The sequence below is a fragment of the Idiotropiscis lumnitzeri genome, unplaced genomic scaffold, assembly GCF_059441095.1.
Source record: "Idiotropiscis lumnitzeri isolate Australia: NSW breed Sydney's pygmy pipehorse unplaced genomic scaffold, RoL_Ilum_1.0 HiC_scaffold_28, whole genome shotgun sequence".
Taxonomy (NCBI): Eukaryota; Metazoa; Chordata; class Actinopteri; order Syngnathiformes; family Syngnathidae; genus Idiotropiscis; species Idiotropiscis lumnitzeri.
Window position 1 is genome coordinate 373,426 of NW_028283566.1, and position 21,732 is coordinate 395,157.

Below are 21,732 nucleotides of genomic sequence, written 5' to 3' on the forward strand. Positions count from 1 at the left end.
GGTGGGATTCGAACCCACGCCTCCTGGGGAGACTGCGACCTGAACGCAACGCCTTAGACCGCTCCGCCATCCTGGCACCTGGTAATGCTCTCTTTACTGTGTTTCCTTTGTTCTTGCTTGGTAATTTCAATGGGCTCTGTCTGAGGTGGGATTCGAACCCACGCCTCCTTGGGAGACTGCGACCTGAACGCAACGCCTTAGACCGCTCCGCCATCCAGGCAACTGGTAATGCTCTCTTGACTGTGTTTGCTTTGTTCTTGCTTGGTAGTTTCAATGGGCACTATCTGAGGTGGGATTCGAACCCACGTCTCCTGGGGAGACTACGACCTGAACGCAACGCCTTAGACCGCTCCACCATCCTGGCAACTGGTAATGCTCTCTTGACTGTGGTTGCTTTGTTCTTGCTTGGTACTTTCAATGGGCACTGTCTGAGGTGGGATTCGAACCCACGTCTCCTGGGGAGACTGCGACCTGAACGCAGCGACTTAGACCGCTCCGCCATCCTGGCAACTGGTAATGCTCTCTTGAATGTGCTTGCTTTGTTCTTGCTTGGTACTTTCAATGGGCTCTGTCTGAGGCGGGATTCGAACCCACGCCTCCTGGGGAGACTGCGACCTGAACGCAACGCCTTAGACCGCTCCGCCATCCTGGCACCTGGTAATGCTCTCTTGAATGTGTTTGCTTTGTTCTTGCTTGGTACTTTCAATGGGCTCTGTCTGAGGTGGGATTCGAAACCTCGCTTCCTGGGGAGACTGCGACCTGAACGCAACGCTTTAGACCGCTCCGCCATCCTGGCAACTGGTAATGCTCTCTTGACTGTGTTTACTTTGTTCTTGCTTGGTACTTTCAATGGGCACTGTCTGAGGTGGGATTCGAACCCACGCCTCCTGGGGAGACTGCGACCTGAACGCAACGCCTTAGACCGCTCCGCCACCCTGGCACCTGGTAATGCTCTCTTGGCTGTGTTTGCTTTGTACTTTCAATGGGCTCTGTCTGAGGTGGGATTCGAACCCACGCCTCCTGGGGAGACTGCGACCTGAACGCAACGCCTTAGACCGCTCCGCCACCCTGGCACCTGGTAATGCTCTCTTGAATGTGTTTGCTTTGTTCTTGCTTGGTACTTTCAATGGGCTCTGTCTGAGGTGGGATTCGAACCCACACCTCCTGGGGAGACTGCGACCTGAACGCAACGCGTTAGACCGCTCCGCCATCCTGGCACCTGGTAATGCTCTCTTGAATGTGTTTGCTTTGTTCTTGCTTGGTACTTTCAATGGGCTCTGTCTGAGGTGGGATTAGAACCCACGCCACCTGGGGAGACTGCGACCTGAACGCAACGCCTAAGACCGCTCCGCCATCCTTGCAGCTGGTAATGCTCTCTTGACTGTGTTTGCTTTCTTCTTGCTTGGTACTTTCAATGGGCTCTGTCTGCTGCGGGATTCGAACCCACGCCTCCTGGGGAGACTGAGACCTGAACGCAGCGCCTTAGACCGCTCTGCCATCCTGGCAACTGGTAATGCTCTCTTGACTGTGTTTGCTTTGTTCTTGCTTGGTTCTTTCAATGGGCTCTGTCTGAGGCGGGATTCGAACCCACGCCTCCTGGGGATACTGCGACCTGAACGCAACGCCTTAGACCGCTCCGCCATCCTGGCACCTGGTAATGCTCTCTTGAATGTGTTTGCTTTGTTCTTGCTTGGTACTTTCAATGGGCTCTGTCTGAGGTGGGATTCGAACCCACGCCTCCTGGGGAGACTGCGACCTGAACGCAACGCCTTAGACCGCTCCGCCATCCTGGCACCTGGTAATGCTCTCTTGAATGTGTTTGCTTTGTTCTTGCTTGGTACTTTCAATGGGCTCTGTCTGAGGTGGGATTCGAACCCACGCCTCCTTGCGAGACTGCGACCTGAACGCAACGCCTTAGACCGCTCCGCCATCCAGGCAACTGGTAATGCTCTCTTGACTGTGTTTGCTTTGTTCTTGCTTTGTAGTTTCAATGGGCACTGTCTGAGGTGGGATTCGAACCCACGCCTCCTGGGGAGACTGCGACCTGAACGCAACGCCTTAGACCGCTCCACCATCCTGGCAACTGGTAATGCTCTCTTGACTGTGTTTGCTTTGTTCTTGCTTGGTACTTTCAATGGGCACTGTCTGAGGTGGGACTCGAACCCACGCCTCCTGGGGAGACTGCGACCTGAACGCAGCGCCTTAGACCGCTCCGCCATCCTGGCAACTGGTAATGCTCTCTTGACTGTGTTTGCTTTGTTCTTGCTTGGTACTTTCAATGGGCACTGTCTGAGGTGGGATTCAAACCCACGCCTCCTGGGGAGACTGCGACCTGAACGCAACGCCTTAGACCGCTCCGCCATCCTGGCACCTGGTAATGCTCTCTTGAATGTGCTTGCTTTGTTCTTGCTTGGTACTTTCAATGGGCTCTGTCTGGGGCGGGATTCGAACCCACGCCTCCTGGGGAGACTGCGACCTGAACGCAACGCCTTAGACCGCTCCGCCATCCTGGCACCTGGTAATGCTCTCTTGAATGTGTTTGCTTTGTTCTTGCTTGGTACTTTCAATGGGCTCTGTCTGAGGTGGGATTCGAACCCACGCTTCCTGGGGAGACTGCGACCTGAACGCAACGCTTTAGACCGCTCCGCCATCCTGGCAACTGGTTATGCTCTCTTGACTGTGTTTACTTTGTTCTTGCTTGGTACTTTCAATGGGCACTGTCTGAGGTGGGATTCGAACCCACGGCTCCTGGGGAGACTGCGACCTGAACGCAACGCCTTAGACCGCTCCGCCACCCTGGCACCTGGTAATGCTCTCTTGACTGTGTTTGCTTTGTACTTTCAATGGGCTCTGTCTGAGGTGGGATTCGAACCCACGCCTCCTGGGGAGACTGCGACCTGAACGCAACGCCTTAGACCGCTCCGCCACCCTGGCACCTGGTAATGCTCTCTTGAATGTGTTTGCTTTGTTCTTGCTTGGTACTTTCAATGGGCTCTGTCTGAGGTGGGATTCGAACCCACGCCTCCTGGGGAGACTGCGACCTGAACGCAACGCCTTAGACCGCTCCGCCATCCTGTCACCTGGTAATGCTCTCTTGAATGTGTTTGCTTTGTTCTTGCTTGGTACTTTCAATGGGCTCTGTCTGAGGTGGGATTCGAACCCACGCCTCCTTGCGAGACTGCGACCTGAACGCAACGCCTTAGACCGCTCCGCCATCCAGGCAACTGGTAATGCTCTCTTGACTGTGTTTGCTTTGTTCTTGCTTTGTAGTTTCAATGGGCACTGTCTGAGGTGGGATTCGAACCCACGCCTCCTGGGGAGACTGCGACCTGAACGCAACGCCTTAGACCGCTCCACCATCCTGGCAACTGGTAATGCTCTCTTGACTGTGTTTGCTTTGTTCTTGCTTTGTACTTTCAATGGGCACTGTCTGAGGTGGGACTCGAACCCACGCCTCCTGGGGAGACTGTGACCTGAACGCAGCGCCTTAGACCGCTCCGCCATCCTGGCAACTGGTAATGCTCTCTTGACTGTGTTTGCTTTGTTCTTGCTTGGTACTTTCAATGGGCACTGTCTGAGGTGGGATTCAAACCCACGCCTCCTGGGGAGACTGCGACCTGAACGCAACGCCATAGACCGCTCCGCCATCCTGGCACCTGGTAATGCTCTCTTGAATGTGTTTGCTTTGTTCTTGCTTGGTACTTTCAATGGGCTCTGTCTGAGGTGGGATTCGAACCCACACCTCCTGGGGAGACTGCGACCTGAACGCAACGCCTTAGACCGCTCCGCCATCCTGGCACCTGGTAATGCTCTCTTGAATGTGTTTGCTTTGTTCTTGCTTGGTACTTTCAATGGGCTCTGTCTGAGGTGGGATTAGAACCCACGCCACCTGGGGAGACTGCGACCTGAACGCAACGCCTAAGACCGCTCCGCCATCCTGGCAGCTGGTAATGCTCTCTTGACTGTGTTTGCTTTCTTCTTGCTTGGTACTTTCAATGGGCTCTGTCTGAGGTGGGATTCGAACCCACGCCTCCTGGGGAGACTGTGACCTGAACGCAACGCCTTAGACCGCTCCGCCATCCTGGCACCTGGTCATGCTCTCTTGAATGTGTTTGCTTTGTTCTTGCTTGGTACTTTCAATGGGCTCTGTCTGAGGTGGGATTCGAACCCACGCCTCCTGGGGAGACTACGACCTGAACGCAACGCCTTAGACCGCTCCACCATGCTGGCAACTGGTAATGCTCTCTTGACTGTGTTTGCTTTGTTCTTGCTTGGTAGTTTCAATGGGCACTGTCTGAGGTGGGATTCGAACCCACGCCTCCTGGGGAGACTGCGATCTGAACGCAGCGCCTTAGACCGCTCTGCCATCCTGGCAACTGGTAATGCTCTCTTGACTGTGTTTGCTTTGTTCTTGATTGGTACTTTCAATGGGCTCTGTCTGAGGCGGGATTCGAACCCACGCCTCCTGGGGAGACTGCGACCTGAACGCAGCGCCTTAGACCGCTCTGCCATCCTGGCAACTGGTAATGCTCTCTTGACTGTGTTTGCTTTGTACTTTCAATGGGCTCTGTCTGAGGTGGGATTCGAACCCACGCCTCCTGGGGAGACTGCGACCTGAACGCAACGCCTTAGACCGCTCCGCCACCCTGGCACCTGGTAATGCTCTCTTGAATGTGTTTGCTTTGTTCTTGCTTGGTACTTTCAATGGGCTCTGTCTGAGGTGGGATTCGAACCCACACCTCCTGGGGAGACTGCGACCTGAACGCAACGCCTTAGACCGCTCCGCCATCCTGGCACCTGGTAATGCTCTCTTGAATGTGTTTGCTTTGTTCTTGCTTGGTACTTTCAATGGGCTCTGTCTGAGGTGGGATTAGAACCCACGCCACCTGGGGAGACTGCGACCTGAACGCAACGCCTAAGACCGCACCGCCATCCTTGCAGCTGTCAATGCTCTCTTGACTGTGTTTGCTTTCTTCTTGCTTGGTACTTTCAATGGGCTCTGTCTGCTGCGGGATTCGAACCCACGCCTCCTGGGGAGACAGACCTGAACGCAGCGCCTTAGACCGCTCTACCATCCTGGCAACTGGTAATGCTCTCTTGACTGTGTTTGCTTTGTTCTTGCTTGGTACTTTCAATGGGCTCTGTCTGAGGTGGGATTAGAACCCACGCCACCTGGGGAGACTGCGACCTGAACGCAGCGCCTTAGACCGCTCTGCCATCCTGGCAACTGGTAATGCTCTCTTGACTGTGTTTGCTTTGTTCTTGCTTGGTACTTTCAATGGGCTCTGTCTGAGGCGGGATTCGAACCCACGCCTCCTGGGGAGACTGCGACCTGAACGCCGCAACGCCTTAGACCGCTCCGCCATCCTGGCACCTGGTAATGCTCTCTTGAATGTGTTTGCTTTGTTCTTGCTTGGTACTTTCAATGGGCACTGTCTGAGGTGGGATTCGAACCCACGCCTCCTGGGGAGACTGCGACCTGAACGCAACGCCTTAGACCGCTCCGCCATCCTGGCACCTGGTAATGCTCTCTTGAATGTGTTTGCTTTGTTCTTGCTTGGTACTTTCAATGGGCTCTGTCTGAGGTGGGATTCGAACCCACGCCTCCTGGGGAGACTGCGACCTGAACGCAACACCTTAGACCGCTCCGCCATCCTGGCAACTGGTAATGCTCTCTTGACTGTGTTTGCTTTGTTCTTGCTTGGTACTTTCAATGGGCACTGTCTGAGGTGGGATTCGAACCCACGCCTTCCGGGGAGACTGCGACCTGAACGCAACGCCTTAGACCGTTCCGCCATGCTGGCAACTGGTAATGCTCTCTTGACTGTGTTTGCTTTGTTCTTGCTTGGTACTTTCAATGGGCACTGTCTGAGGTGGGATTTGAACCCACGCCTCCTGGGGAGACTGCGACCTGAACGCAATGCCTGAGACCGCTCTGCCATCTTATCATCTGGTAATGCTCTCTTGACTGTGTTTGCTTTGTTCTTGCTTGGTACTTTCAATGGGCTCTGTCTGAGGTGGGATTCGAACCCACGCCTCCTGGGGAGACTGCGACCTGAACGCAACGCCTTAGACCGCTCCGCCATCCTGGCACCTCGTAATGCTCTCTTGAATGTGTTTGCTTTGTTCTTGCTTGGTACTTTCAATGGGCTCTGTCTGAGGTGGGATTAGAACCCACGCCACCTGGGGAGACTGCGACCTGAACGCAGCGCCTTAGACCGCTCTGCCATCCTGGCAACTGGTAATGCTCTCTTGACTGTGTTTGCTTTGTTCTTGCTTGGTACTTTCAATGGGCTCTGTCTGAGGCGGGATTCGAACCCACGCCTCCTGGGGAGACTGCGACCTGAACGCCGCAACGCCTTAGACCGCTCCGCCATCCTGGCACCTGGTAATGCTCTCTTGAATGTGTTTGCTTTGTTCTTGCTTGGTACTTTCAATGGGCACTGTCTGAGGTGGGATTCGAACCCACGCCTCCTGGGGAGACTGCGACCTGAACGCAACGCCTTAGACCGCTCCGCCATCCTGGCACCTGGTAATGCTCTCTTGAATGTGTTTGCTTTGTTCTTGCTTGGTACTTTCAATGGGCTCTGTCTGAGGTGGGATTCGAACCCACGCCTCCTGGGGAGACTGCGACCTGAACGCAACACCTTAGACCGCTCCGCCATCCTGGCAACTGGTAATGCTCTCTTGACTGTGTTTGCTTTGTTCTTGCTTGGTACTTTCAATGGGCACTGTCTGAGGTGGGATTCGAACCCACGCCTCCCGGGGAGACTGCGACCTGAACGCAACGCCTTAGACCGTTCCGCCATGCTGGCAACTGGTAATGCTCTCTTGACTGTGTTTGCTTTGTTCTTGCTTGGTACTTTCAATGGGCACTGTCTGAGGTGGGATTTGAACCCACGCCTCCTGGGGAGACTGCGACCTGAACGCAATGCCTGAGACCGCTCTGCCATCTTATCATCTGGTAATGCTCTCTTGACTGTGTTTGCTTTGTTCTTGCTTGGTACTTTCAATGGGCTCTGTCTGAGGTGGGATTCGAACCCACGCCTCCTGGGGAGACTGCGACCTGAACGCAACGCCTTAGACCGCTCCGCCATCCTGGCAACTGGTAATGCTCTCTTGACCGTGTTTCCTTTGTTATTGCTTGGTACTTTCAATGGGCTCTGTCTGAGGTGGGATTCGAACCCACGCCTCCTGGGGAGACTGCGACCTGAACGCAACGCCTAAGACCGCTCCACCATCCTGGCAACTGGTAATGCTCTCTTGACCGTGTTTCCTTTGTTATTGCTTGGTACTTTCAATGGGCTCTGTCTGAGGCGGGATTCGAACCCACGCCTCCTGGGGAGACTACGACCTGAACGCAACGCCTTAGACCGCTCCACCATCCTGGCAACTGGTAATGCTCTCTTGACTGTGGTTGCTTTGTTCTTGCTTGGTACTTTCAATGGGCACTGTCTGAGGTGGGATTCGAACCCACGCCTCCTGGGGAGACTGCGACCTGAACGCAGCGCCTTAGACCGCTCCGCCATCCTGGCAACTGGTAATGCTCTCTTGACTGTGTTTGCTTTGTTCTTGCTTGGTACTTTCAATGGGCACTGTCTGAGGTGGGATTCAAACCCACGCCTCCTGGGGAGACTGCGACCTGAACGCAACGCCTTAGACCGCTCCGCCATCCTGGCACCTGGTAATGCTCTCTTGAATGTGCTTGCTTTGTTCTTGCTTGGTACTTTCAATGGGCTCTGTCTGAGGCGGGATTCGAACCCACGCCTCCTGGGGAGACTGCGACCTGAACGCAGCGCCTTAGACCGCTCTGCCATCCTGGCAACTGGTAATGCTCTCTTGACTGTGTTTGCTTTGTACTTTCAATGGGCTCTGTCTGAGGTGGGATTCGAACCCACGCCTCCTGGGGAGACTGCGACCTGAACGCAACGCCTTAGACCGCTCCGCCACCCTGGCACCTGGTAATGCTCTCTTGAATGTGTTTGCTTTGTTCTTGCTTGGTACTTTCAATGGGCTCTGTCTGAGGTGGGATTCGAACCCACACCTCCTGGGGAGACTGCGACCTGAACGCAACGCCTTAGACCGCTCCGCCATCCTGGCACCTGGTAATGCTCTCTTGAATGTGTTTGCTTTGTTCTTGCTTGGTACTTTCAATGGGCTCTGTCTGAGGTGGGATTAGAACCCACGCCACCTGGGGAGACTGCGACCTGAACGCAACGCCTAAGACCGCACCGCCATCCTTGCAGCTGTCAATGCTCTCTTGACTGTGTTTGCTTTCTTCTTGCTTGGTACTTTCAATGGGCTCTGTCTGCTGCGGGATTCGAACCCACGCCTCCTGGGGAGACAGACCTGAACGCAGCGCCTTAGACCGCTCTGCCATCCTGGCAACTGGTAATGCTCTCTTGACTGTGTTTGCTTTGTTCTTGCTTGGTACTTTCAATGGGCTCTGTCTGAGGCGGGATTCGAACCCACGCCTCCTGGGGAGACTGCGACCTGAACGCCGCAACGCCTTAGACCGCTCCGCCATCCTGGCACCTGGTAATGCTCTCTTGAATGTGTTTGCTTTGTTCTTGCTTGGTACTTTCAATGGGCACTGTCTGAGGTGGGATTCGAACCCACGCCTCCTGGGGAGACTGCGACCTGAACGCAACGCCTTAGACCGCTCCGCCATCCTGGCACCTGGTAATGCTCTCTTGAATGTGTTTGCTTTGTTCTTGCTTGGTACTTTCAATGGGCTCTGTCTGAGGTGGGATTCGAACCCACGCCTCCTGGGGAGACTGCGACCTGAACGCAACACCTTAGACCGCTCCGCCATCCTGGCAACTGGTAATGCTCTCTTGACTGTGTTTGCTTTGTTCTTGCTTGGTACTTTCAATGGGCACTGTCTGAGGTGGGATTCGAACCCACGCCTCCCGGGGAGACTGCGACCTGAACGCAACGCCTTAGACCGTTCCGCCATGCTGGCAACTGGTAATGCTCTCTTGACTGTGTTTGCTTTGTTCTTGCTTGGTACTTTCAATGGGCACTGTCTGAGGTGGGATTTGAACCCACGCCTCCTGGGGAGACTGCGACCTGAACGCAATGCCTGAGACCGCTCTGCCATCTTATCATCTGGTAATGCTCTCTTGACTGTGTTTGCTTTGTTCTTGCTTGGTACTTTCAATGGGCTCTGTCTGAGGTGGGATTCGAACCCACGCCTCCTGGGGAGACTGCGACCTGAACGCAACGCCTTAGACCGCTCCGCCATCCTGGCAACTGGTAATGCTCTCTTGACCGTGTTTCCTTTGTTATTGCTTGGTACTTTCAATGGGCTCTGTCTGAGGTGGGATTCGAACCCACGCCTCCTGGGGAGACTGCGACCTGAACGCAACGCCTAAGACCGCTCCACCATCCTGGCAACTGGTAATGCTCTCTTGACCGTGTTTCCTTTGTTATTGCTTGGTACTTTCAATGGGCTCTGTCTGAGGCGGGATTCGAACCCACGCCTCCTGGGGAGACTACGACCTGAACGCAACGCCTTAGACCGCTCCACCATCCTGGCAACTGGTAATGCTCTCTTGACTGTGGTTGCTTTGTTCTTGCTTGGTACTTTCAATGGGCACTGTCTGAGGTGGGATTCGAACCCACGCCTCCTGGGGAGACTGCGACCTGAACGCAGCGCCTTAGACCGCTCCGCCATCCTGGCAACTGGTAATGCTCTCTTGACTGTGTTTGCTTTGTTCTTGCTTGGTACTTTCAATGGGCACTGTCTGAGGTGGGATTCAAACCCACGCCTCCTGGGGAGACTGCGACCTGAACGCAACGCCTTAGACCGCTCCGCCATCCTGGCACCTGGTAATGCTCTCTTGAATGTGCTTGCTTTGTTCTTGCTTGGTACTTTCAATGGGCTCTGTCTGAGGCGGGATTCGAACCCACGCCTCCTGGGGAGACTGCGACCTGAACGCAGCGCCTTAGACCGCTCTGCCATCCTGGCAACTGGTAATGCTCTCTTGACTGTGTTTGCTTTGTACTTTCAATGGGCTCTGTCTGAGGTGGGATTCGAACCCACGCCTCCTGGGGAGACTGCGACCTGAACGCAACGCCTTAGACCGCTCCGCCACCCTGGCACCTGGTAATGCTCTCTTGAATGTGTTTGCTTTGTTCTTGCTTGGTACTTTCAATGGGCTCTGTCTGAGGTGGGATTCGAACCCACACCTCCTGGGGAGACTGCGACCTGAACGCAACGCCTTAGACCGCTCCGCCATCCTGGCACCTGGTAATGCTCTCTTGAATGTGTTTGCTTTGTTCTTGCTTGGTACTTTCAATGGGCTCTGTCTGAGGTGGGATTAGAACCCACGCCACCTGGGGAGACTGCGACCTGAACGCAACGCCTAAGACCGCACCGCCATCCTTGCAGCTGTCAATGCTCTCTTGACTGTGTTTGCTTTCTTCTTGCTTGGTACTTTCAATGGGCTCTGTCTGCTGCGGGATTCGAACCCACGCCTCCTGGGGAGACAGACCTGAACGCAGCGCCTTAGACCGCTCTACCATCCTGGCAACTGGTAATGCTCTCTTGACTGTGTTTGCTTTGTTCTTGCTTGGTACTTTCAATGGGCTCTGTCTGAGGCGGGATTCGAACCCACGCCTCCTGGGGAGACTGCGACCTGAACGCAACGCCTTAGACCGCTCCGCCATCCTGGCACCTGGTAATGCTCTCTTGAATGTGTTTGCTTTGTTCTTGCTTGGTACTTTCAATGGGCTCTGTCTGAGGTGGGATTCGAACCCACGCTTCCTGGGGAGACTGCGACCTGAACGCAACGCTTTAGACCGCTCCGCCATCCTGGCAACTGGTAATGCTCTCTTGACTGTGTTTACTTTGTTCTTGCTTGGTACTTTCAATGGGCACTGTCTGAGGTGGGATTCGAACCCACGGCTCCTGGGGAGACTGCGACCTGAACGCAACGCCTTAGACCGCTCCGCCACCCTGGCACCTGGTAATGCTCTCTTGACTGTGTTTGCTTTGTACTTTCAATGGGCTCTGTCTGAGGTGGGATTCGAACCCACGCCTCCTGGGGAGACTGCGACCTGAACGCAACGCCTTAGACCGCTCCGCCACCCTGGCACCTGGTAATGCTCTCTTGAATGTGTTTGCTTTGTTCTTGCTTGGTACTTTCAATGGGCTCTGTCTGAGGTGGGATTCGAACCCACACCTCCTGGGGAGACTGCGACCTGAACGCAACGCCTTAGACCGCTCCGCCATCCTGGCACCTGGTAATGCTCTCTTGAATGTGTTTTCTTTGTTCTTGCTTGGTACTTTCAATGGGCTCTGTCTGAGGTGGGATTAGAACCCACGCCACCTGGGGAGACTGCGACCTGAACACAACGCCTAAGACCGCTCCGCCATCCTTGCAGCTGGTAATGCTCTCTTGACTGTGTTTGCTTTCTTCTTGCTTGGTACTTTCAATGGGCTCTGTCTGAGGTGGGATTCGAACCCACGCCTCCTGGGGAGACTGTGACCTGAACGCAACGCCTTAGACCGCTCCGCCATCCTGGCACCTGGTCATGCTCTCTTGAATGTGTTTGCTTTGTTCTTGCTTGGTACTTTCAATGGGCTCTGTCTGAGGTGGGATTCGAACCCACGCCTCCTGGGGAGACTACGACCTGAACGCAACGCCTTAGACCGCTCCACCATGCTGGCAACTGGTAATGCTCTCTTGACTGTGTTTGCTTTGTTCTTGCTTGGTAGTTTCAATGGGCACTGTCTGAGGTGGGATTCGAACCCACGCCTCCTGGGGAGACTGCGACCTGAACGCAGCGCCTTAGACCGCTCTGCCATCCTGGCAACTGGTAATGCTCTCTTGACTGTGTTTGCTTTGTTCTTGATTGGTACTTTCAATGGGCTCTGTCTGAGGCGGGATTCGAACCCACGCCTCCTGGGGAGACTGCGACCTGAACGCAGCGCCTTAGACCGCTCTGCCATCCTGGCAACTGGTAATGCTCTCTTGACTGTGTTTGCTTTGTACTTTCAATGGGCTCTGTCTGAGGTGGGATTCGAACCCACGCCTCCTGGGGAGACTGCGACCTGAACGCAACGCCTTAGACCGCTCCGCCACCCTGGCACCTGGTAATGCTCTCTTGAATGTGTTTGCTTTGTTCTTGCTTGGTACTTTCAATGGGCTCTGTCTGAGGTGGGATTCGAACCCACACCTCCTGGGGAGACTGCGACCTGAACGCAACGCCTTAGACCGCTCCGCCATCCTGGCACCTGGTAATGCTCTCTTGAATGTGTTTGCTTTGTTCTTGCTTGGTACTTTCAATGGGCTCTGTCTGAGGTGGGATTAGAACCCACGCCACCTGGGGAGACTGCGACCTGAACGCAACGCCTAAGACCGCACCGCCATCCTTGCAGCTGTCAATGCTCTCTTGACTGTGTTTGCTTTCTTCTTGCTTGGTACTTTCAATGGGCTCTGTCTGCTGCGGGATTCGAACCCACGCCTCCTGGGGAGACAGACCTGAACGCAGCGCCTTAGACCGCTCTACCATCCTGGCAACTGGTAATGCTCTCTTGACTGTGTTTGCTTTGTTCTTGCTTGGTACTTTCAATGGGCTCTGTCTGAGGCGGGATTCGAACCCACGCCTCCTGGGGAGACTGCGACCTGAACGCAACGCCTTAGACCGCTCCGCCATCCTGGCACCTGGTAATGCTCTCTTGAATGTGTTTGCTTTGTTCTTGCTTGGTACTTTCAATGGGCTCTGTCTGAGGTGGGATTCGAACCCACGCTTCCTGGGGAGACTGCGACCTGAACGCAACGCTTTAGACCGCTCCGCCATCCTGGCAACTGGTAATGCTCTCTTGACTGTGTTTACTTTGTTCTTGCTTGGTACTTTCAATGGGCACTATCTGAGGTGGGATTCGAACCCACGTCTCCTGGGGAGACTACGACCTGAACGCAACGCCTTAGACCGCTCCACCATCCTGGCAACTGGTAATGCTCTCTTGACTGTGGTTGCTTTGTTTTTGCTTGGTACTTTCAATGGGCACTGTCTGAGGTGGGATTCGAACCCACGCCTCCTGGGGAGACTGCGACCTGAACGCAGCGCCTTAGACCGCTCCGCCATCCTGGCAACTGGTAATGCTCTCTTGACTGTGTTTGCTTTGTTCTTGCTTGGTACTTTCAATGGGCACTGTCTGAGGTGGGATTCAAACCCACGCCTCCTGGGGAGACTGCGACCTGAACGCAACGCCTTAGACCGCTCCGCCATCCTGGCACCTGGTAATGCTCTCTTGAATGTGCTTGCTTTGTTCTTGCTTGGTACTTTCAATGGGCTCTGTCTGAGGCGGGATTCGAACCCACGCCTCCTGGGGAGACTGCGACCTGAACGCAACGCCTTAGACCGCTCCGCCATCCTGGCACCTGGTAATGCTCTCTTGAATGTGTTTGCTTTGTTCTTGCTTGGTACTTTCAATGGGCTCTGTCTGAGGTGGGATTCGAAACCACGCTTCCTGGGGAGAATGCGACCTGAACGCAACGCTTTAGACCGCTCCGCCATCCTGGCAACTGGTAATGCTCTCTTGACTGTGTTTACTTTGTTCTTGCTTGGTACTTTCAATGGGCACTGTCTGAGGTGGGATTCGAACCCACGCCTCCTGGGGAGACTGCGACCTGAACGCAACGCCTTAGACCGCTCCGCCACCCTGGCACCTGGTAATGCTCTCTTGACTGTGTTTGCTTTGTACTTTCAATGGGCTCTGTCTGAGGTGGGATTCGAACCCACGCCTCCTGGGGAGACTGCGACCTGAACGCAACGCCTTAGACCGCTCCGCCACCCTGGCACCTGGTAATGCTCTCTTGAATGTGTTTGCTTTGTTCTTGCTTGGTACTTTCAATGGGCTCTGTCTGAGGTGGGATTCGAACCCACACCTCCTGGGGAGACTGCGACCTGAACGCAACGCCTTAGACCGCTCCGCCATCCTGGCACCTGGTAATGCTCTCTTGAATGTGTTTGCTTTGTTCTTGCTTGGTACTTTCAATGGGCTCTGTCTGAGGTGGGATTAGAACCCACGCCACCTGGGGAGACTGCGACCTGAACGCAGCGCCTTAGACCGCTCTGCCATCCTGGCAACTGGTAATGCTCTCTTGACTGTGTTTGCTTTGTTCTTGCTTGGTACTTTCAATGGGCTCTGTCTGAGGCGGGATTCGAACCCACGCCTCCTGGGGAGACTGCGACCTGAACGCCGCAACGCCTTAGACCGCTCCGCCATCCTGGCACCTGGTAATGCTCTCTTGAATGTGTTTGCTTTGTTCTTGCTTGGTACTTTCAATGGGCTCTGTCTGAGGTGGGATTCGAACCCACGCCTCCTGGGGAGACTGCGACCTGAACGCAACGCCTTAGACCGCTCCGCCATCCTGGCACCTGGTAATGCTCTCTTGAATGTGTTTGCTTTGTTCTTGCTTGGTACTTTCAATGGGCTCTGTCTGAGGTGGGATTCGAACCCACGCCTCCTGGGGAGACTGCGACCTGAACGCAACACCTTAGACCGCTCCGCCATCCTGGCAACTGGTAATGCTCTCTTGACTGTGTTTGCTTTGTTCTTGCTTGGTACTTTCAATGGGCACTGTCTGAGGTGGGATTCGAACCCACGCCTCCCGGGGAGACTGCGACCTGAACGCAACGCCTTAGACCGTTCCGCCATGCTGGCAACTGGTAATGCTCTCTTGACTGTGTTTGCTTTGTTCTTGCTTGGTACTTTCAATGGGCACTGTCTGAGGTGGGATTTGAACCCACGCCTCCTGGGGAGACTGCGACCTGAACGCAATGCCTGAGACCGCTCTGCCATCTTATCATCTGGTAATGCTCTCTTGACTGTGTTTGCTTTGTTCTTGCTTGGTACTTTCAATGGGCTCTGTCTGAGGTGGGATTCGAACCCACGCCTCCTGGGGAGACTGCGACCTGAACGCAACGCCTTAGACCGCTCCGCCATCCTGGCAACTGGTAATGCTCTCTTGACCGTGTTTCCTTTGTTATTGCTTGGTACTTTCAATGGGCTCTGTCTGAGGTGGGATTCGAACCCACGCCTCCTGGGGAGACTGCGACCTGAACGCAACGCCTAAGACCGCTCCACCATCCTGGCAACTGGTAATGCTCTCTTGACCGTGTTTCCTTTGTTATTGCTTGGTACTTTCAATGGGCTCTGTCTGAGGCGGGATTCGAACCCACGCCTCCTGGGGAGACTGCGACCTGAACGCAACGCCTTAGACCGCTCCGCCATCCTGGCACCTGGTAATGCTCTCTTGAATGTGTTTGCTTTGTTCTTGCTTGGTACTTTCAATGGGCTCTGTCTGAGGCGGGATTCTAAACCACGCCTCCTGGGGAGACTGCGACCTGAACGCAACGCCTTAGACCGCTCCGCCATCCTGGCACCTGGTAATGCTCTCTTGAATGTGTTTGCTTTGTTCTTGCTTGGTACTTTCAATGGGCTCTGTCTGAGGTGGGATTCGAACCCACGCTTCCTGGGGAGACTGCGACCTGAACGCAACGCTTTAGACCGCTCCGCCATGCTGGCAACTGGTAATGCTCTCTTGACTGTGTTTACTTTGTTCTTGCTTGGTACTTTCAATGGGCACTGTCTGAGGTGGGATTCGAACCCACGCCTCCTGGGGAGACTGCGACCTGAACGCAACGCCTTAGACCGCTCCGCCACCCTGGCACCTGGTAATGCTCTCTTGACTGTGTTTGCTTTGTACTTTCAATGGGCTCTGTCTGAGGTGGGATTCGAACCCACGCCTCCTGGGGAGACTGCGACCTGAACGCAACGCCTTAGACCGCTCCGCCACCCTGGCACCTGGTAATGCTCTCTTGAATGTGTTTGCTTTGTTCTTGCTTGGTACTTTCAATGGGCTCTGTCTGAGGTGGGATTCGAACCCACACCTCCTGGGGAGACTGCGACCTGAACGCAACGCCTTAGACCGCTCCGCCATCCTGGCACCTGGTAATGCTCTCTTGAATGTGTTTGCTTTGTTCTTGCTTGGTACTTTCAATGGGCTCTGTCTGAGGTGGGATTAGAACCCACGCCACCTGGGGAGACTGCGACCTGAAATCAACGCCTAAGACCGCTCCGCCATCCTTGCAGTTGGTAATGCTCTCTTGACTGTGTTTGCTTTCTTCTTGCTTGGTACTTTCAATGGGCTCTGTCTGCTGCGGGATTCGAACCCACGCCTCCTGGGGAGACTGAGACCTGAACGCAGCGCCTTAGACCGCTCTGCCATCCTGGCAACTGGTAATGCTCTCTTGACTGTGTTTGCTTTGTTCTTGCTTGGTACTTTCAATGGGCTCTGTCTGAGGCGGGATTCGAACCCACGCAATCCTGGGGAGACTGCGACCTGAACGCAACGCCTTAGACCGCTCCGCCATCCTGGCACCTGGTAATTCTCTCTTGAATGTGTTTGCTTTGTTCTTGCTTGGTACTTTCAATGGGCTCTGTCTGAGGTGGGATTCGAACCCACGCCTCCTGGGGAGACTGCGACCTGAATGCAATGCCTTAGACAGCTCCGCCATCCTGGCACCTGGTAATGCTCTCTTGAATGTGTTTGCTTTGTTCTTGCTTGGTACTTTCAATGGGCTCTGTCTGAGGTGGGATTCGAACCCACGCCTCCTGGGGAGACTGCGACCTGAACGCAACACCTTAGACCGCTCCGCCATCCTGGCAACTGGTAATGCTCTCTTGACTGTGTTTGCTTTGTTCTTGCTTGGTACTTTCAATGGGCACTGTCTGAGGTGGGATTCGAACCCACGCCTCCCGGGGAGACTGCGACCTGAACGCAACGCCTTAGACCGTTCCGCCATGCTGGCAACTGGTAATGCTCTCTTGACTGTGTTTGCTTTGTTCTTGCTTGGTACTTTCAATGGGCACTGTCTGAGGTGGGATTTGAACCCACGCCTCCTGGGGAGACTGCGACCTGAACGCAATGCCTGAGACCGCTCTGCCATCTTATCATCTGGTAATGCTCTCTTGACTGTGTTTGCTTTGTTCTTGCATGGTACTTTCAATGGGCTCTGTCTGAGGTGGGATTCGAACCCACGCCTCCTGGGGAGACTGCGACCTGAACGCAACGCCTTAGACCGCTCCGCCATCCTGGCAACTGGTAATGCTCTCTTGACCGTGTTTCCTTTGTTATTGCTTGGTACTTTCAATGGGCTCTGTCTGAGGTGGGATTCGAACACACGCCTCCTGGGGAGACTGCGACCTGAACGCAACGCCTAAGACCGCTCCGCCATCCTGGCAACTGGTAATGCTCTCTTGACCGTGTTTCCTTTGTTATTGCTTGGTACTTTCAATGGGCTCTGTCTGAGGCGGGATTCGAACCCACGCCTCCTGGGGAGACTGCGACCTGAACGCAACGCCTTAGACCGCTCCGCCATCCTGGCACCTGGTAATGCTCTCTTGAATGTGTTTGCTTTGTTCTTGCTTGGTACTTTCAATGGGCTCTGTCTGAGGTGGGATTCGAACCCACGCCTCCTGGGGAGACTGCGACCTGAACGCAACGCCTTAGACCGCTCCGCCATCCTGGCACCTGGTAATGCTCTCTTGAATGTGTTTGCTTTGTTCTTGCTTGGTACTTTCAATGGGCTCTGTCTGAGGTGGGATTCAAACCCAAGCCTCCTGGGGAGACTGCGACCTGAACGCAACGCCTTAGACCGCTCCGCCATCCTGGCACCTGGTAATGCTCTCTTGAATGTGTTTGCTTTGTTCTTGCTTGGTACATTCAATGGGCTCTGTCTGAGGTGGGATTCGAACCCACGCCTACTTGGGAGACTGCGACCTGAACGCAACGCCTTAGACCGCTCCGCCATCCTGGCAACTGGTAATGCTCTCTTGACCGTGTTTCCTTTGTTATTGCTTGGTACTTTCAATGGGCTCTGTCTGAGGCGGGATTCGAACCCACGCCTCCTGGGGAGACTGCGACCTGAACGCAGCGCCTTAGACCGCTCTGCCATCCTGGCAACTGGTAATGCTCTCTTGACTGTGTTTGCTTTGTTTTTGCTTGGTACTTTCAATGGGCTCTGTCTGAGGCGGGATTCGAACCCACGCCTCCAGGGGAGACTGCGACCTGAACGCAACGCCTTAGACCGCTCTGCAATCCTGGCAACTGGTAATGCTCTCTTGACTGTGTTTGCTTTATTCTTGCTTGGTACTTTCAATGGGCTCTTTCTGAGGCGGGATTCGAACCCACGCCTCCTGGGGAGACTGCGACCTGAACGCAACGCCTTAGACCGCTCCGCCATCCTGGCACCTGGTAATGCTCTCTTGAATGTGTTTGCTTTGTTCTTGCTTGGTACTTTCAATGGGCACTGTCTGAGGTGGGATTCGAACCCACGCCTCCTGGGGAGACTGCGACCTGAACGCAACGCCTTAGACCGCTCCACCATCCTGGCAACTGGTAATGCTCTCTTGACTGTGTTTGCTTTGTTCTTGCTTGGTACTTTCAATGGGCACTGTCTGAGGTGGGATTCGAACCCACGCCTCCTGGGGAGACTGCGACTTGAACGCAGCGCCTTAGACCGCTCCGCCATCCTGGCAACTGGTAATGCTCTCTTGACTGTGTTTGCTTTGTTCTTGCTTGGTACTTTCAATGGGCACTGTCTGAGGTGGGATTCAAACCCACGCCTCCTGGGGAGACTGCGACCTGAACGCAACGCCTTAGACCGCTCCGCCATCCTGGCACCTGGTAATGCTCTCTTGAATGTGCTTGCTTTGTTCTTGCTTGGTACTTTCAATGGGCTCTGTCTGAGGCGGGATTCGAACCCACGCCTCCTGGGGAGACTGCGACCTGAACGCAACGCCTTAGACCGCTCCGCCATCCTGGCACCTGGTAATGCTCTCTTGAATGTGTTTGCTTTGTTCTTGCTTGGTACTTTCAATGGGCTCTGTCTGAGTTGGGATTCGAACCCACGCTTCCTGGGGAGACTGCGACCTGAACGCAACGCTTTAGACCGCTCCGCCATCCTGGCAACTGGTAATGCTCTCTTGACTGTGTTTACTTTGTTCTTGCTTGGTACTTTCAATGGGCACTGTCTGAGGTGGGATTCGAACCCACGCCTCCTGGGGAAACTGCGACCTGAACGCAACGCCTTAGACCGCTCCGCCACCCTGGCACCTGGTAATGCTCTCTTGACTGTGTTTGCTTTGTACTTTCAATGGGCTCTGTCTGAGGTGGGATTCGAACCCACGCCTCCTGGGGAGACTGCGACCTGAACGCAACGCCTTAGACCGCTCCGCCACCCTGGCACCTGGTAATGCTCTCTTTACTGTGTTTGCTTTGTTCTTGCTTGGTACATTCAATGGGCTCTGTCTGAGGTGGGATTCGAACCCACGCCTCCAGGGGAGACTGCGACCTGAACGCAACGCCTTAGACCGCTCTGCAATCCTGGCAACTGGTAATGCTCTCTTGACTGTGTTTGCTTTATTCTTGCTTGGTACTTTCAATGGGCTCTTTCTGAGGCGGGATTCGAACCCACGCCTCCAGGGGAGACTGCGACCTGAACGCAACGCCTTAGACCGCTCCGCCATCCTGGCACCTGGTAATGCTCTCTTTACTGTGTTTGCTTTGTTCTTGCTTGGTACATTCAATGGGCTCTGTCTGAGGTGGGATTCGAACCCACGCCTACTTGGGAGACTGCGACCTGAACGCAACGCCTTAGACCGCTCCGCCATCCTGGCAACTGGTAATGCTCTCTTGAATGTGTTTGCTTTGTTCTTGCTTGGTACTTTCAATGGGCTCTGTCTGAGGTGGGATTCGAACCCACACCTCCTGGGGAGACTGCGACCTGAACGCAACGCCTTAGACCGCTCCGCCATCCTGGCACCTGGTAATGCTCTCTTGAATGTGTTTGCTTTGTTCTTGCTTGGTACTTTCAATGGGCTCTGTCTGAGGTGGGATTAGAACCCACGCCACCTGGGGAGACTGCGACCTGAACGCAACGCCTAAGACCGCTCCGCCATCCTTGCAGCTGGTAATGCTCTCTTGACTGTGTTTGCTTTCTTCTTGCTTGGTACTTTCAATGGGCTCTGTCTGCTGCGGGATTCGAACCCACGCCTCCTGGGGAGACTGAGACCTGAACGCAGCGCCTTAGACCGCTCTGCCATCCTGGCAACTGGTAATGCTCTCTTGACTGTGTTTGCTTTGTTTTTGCTTGGTACTTTCAATGGGCTCTGTCTGAGGCGGGATTCGAACCCACGCCTCCAGGGGAGACTGCGACCTGAACGCAACGCCTTAGACCGCTCTGCAATCCTGGCAACTGGTAATGCTCTCTTGACTGTGTTTGCTTTATTCTTGCTTGGTACTTTCAATGGGCTCTTTCTGAGGCGGGATTCGAACCCACGCCTCCTGAGGAGACTGCGACCTGAACGCAACGCCTTAGACCGCTCCGCCATCCTGGCACCTGGTAATGCTCTCTTGAATGTGTTTGCTTTGTTCTTGCTTGGTACTTTCAATGGGCACTGTCTGAGGTGGGATTCGAACCCACGCCTCCTGGGGAGACTGCGACCTGAACGCAACGCCTTAGACCGCTCCGCCATCCTGGCACCTGGTAATGCTCTCTTTACTGTGTTTGCTTTGTTCTTGCTTGGTACATTCAATGGGCTCTGTCTGAGGTGGGATTCGAACCCACGCCTACTTGGGAGACTGCGACCTGAACGCAACGCCTTAGACCGCTCCGCCACCCTGGCACCTGGTAATGCTCTCTTGAATGTGTTTGCTTTGTTCTTGCTTGGTACTTTCAATGGGCTCTGTCTGAGGTGGGATTCGAACCCACACCTCCTGGGGAGACTGCGACCTGAACGCAACGCCTTAGACCGCTCCGCCATCCTGGCACCTGGTAATGCTCTCTTGAATGTGTTTGCTTTGTTCTTGCTTGGTACTTTCAATGGGCTCTGTCTGAGGTGGGATTAGAACCCACGCCACCTGGGGAGACTGCGACCTGAACGCAGCGCCTTAGACCGCTCTGCCATCCTGGCAACTGGTAATGCTCTCTTGACTGTGTTTGCTTTGTTCTTGCTTGGTACTTTCAATGGGCTCTGTCTGAGGCGGGATTCGAACCCACGCCTCCTGGGGAGACTGCGACCTGAACGCCGCAACGCCTTAGACCGCTCCGCCATCCTGGCACCTGGTAATGCTCTCTTGAATGTGTTTGCTTTGTTCTTGCTTGGTACTTTCAATGGGCTCTGTCTGAGGTGGGATTCGAACCCACGCCTCCTGGGGAGACTGCGACCTGAACGCAACGCCTTAGACCGCTCCGCCATCCTGGCACCTGGTAATGCTCTCTTGAATGTGTTTGCTTTGTTCTTGCTTGGTACTTTCAATGGGCTCTGTCTGAGGTGGGATTCGAACCCACGCCTCCTGGGGAGACTGCGACCTGAACGCAACACCTTAGACCGCTCCGCCATCCTGGCAACTGGTAATGCTCTCTTGACTGTGTTTGCTTTGTTCTTGCTTGGTACTTTCAATGGGCACTGTCTGAGGTGGGATTCGAACCCACGCCTCCTGGGGAGACTGCGACCTGAACGCAACGCCTTAGACCGCTCCGCCATCCTGGCAACTGGTAATGCTCTCTTGACCGTGTTTCCTTTGTTATTGCTTGGTACTTTCAATGGGCTCTGTCTGAGGTGGGATTCGAACCCACGCCTCCTGGGGAGACTGCGACCTGAACGCAACGCCTAAGACCGCTCCGCCATCCTGGCACCTGGTAATGCTC